We start from the raw sequence: 1,136 nt of genomic DNA on the forward strand, positions 1-1,136 counted from the left end.
ACAACATGCACAAAATTCGTGAATTAAACAATATTCCTTATTAGAGGACACAAAACTGTTAAGACTGGAACCATGTTGTGTGTAGCTCACTATAGGGCTCAATCTTGACTACTGATATTTCAATAGGACTGATTTTAAAAATTTTAGTACAATCTGATTCACATTTAAATAGTACTAATTTCATAACTTTAAGAACCTGATGGCTTCTTTAATTGCTGTACAATATGCAGTCTTCTTGAATGTTTAAAATGTATTATCTTTGAACTAGGTGAGGGGGATCATGAGTACACTTATCTTGATGAGCACTGAGTAACAGATGGAAATGCTGAATCACTATATTGCACACCTGAAAATAATACAACACTCTGTTAACTACACTGGAATTAAAAATTTTTTAAATGTATAATCTTCCTGTTTCTCTAATAGAAAAATCTTTTTTAAATAAGCAGACTTCATCTATAATGCTTCAGAAGTTTATTAAGTTCTTTAAGGAACACAATTTGGTATTTATGAAGAGACGGATTACTTTTCTTGGCGAGCTCACCAAGCTAAATTTCTGCATGTAACTGAAGGAAAATACTGTTTACAGTAACATATGAAACAACTTTCCTTATATAGCTATTTCCAGATTGAATCTGATTATTTAATTCTTGTCTCTGGGGAGATTCCAGAAATCAATGTCCACAAATCTGTTTGGCTTAATAGGTAAGAAAAGAAGTATCACTGGATTGGGTTTAGGAAATCTGGCTTCTAATCTTAGCTGTCCCACAAATAACTGTGTAAGGATGGGGAACTTACTTAACCTTTCTGAGCCTACTTCCTTATTTAACAACAAATCAGTTATTAAATGCCTATTAGAAGCCAAGCAGTTGCTAGACACTAGAGATCTAACACTGAACATAATGAAGACAGTCCGTGCTTTCACAGACTTCAAGCCTGACAAAGTGAGGGGTTTAGACTAAATTACCTCTAAGACCCGTTCCTGAGTTAGCATTCTAGGATTTAAATGGGCTTATATTCATATATTCTGTGGCCTGAGGTTAATACAACAATGATTTCCAAATGACCTTGCAAAAGCTGTAAAGTATTAAATAGTTCCCATATGAACATTGGTAAAGTAACTTTTAAATTGTAAG

The sequence above is a fragment of the Mirounga angustirostris genome, unplaced genomic scaffold, assembly GCF_029215605.1.
Source record: "Mirounga angustirostris isolate CCGP_5_RB_7025 unplaced genomic scaffold, mMirAng1.0.hap1 SCAF_3, whole genome shotgun sequence".
In the NCBI taxonomy this organism is placed as follows: Eukaryota; Metazoa; Chordata; class Mammalia; order Carnivora; family Phocidae; genus Mirounga; species Mirounga angustirostris.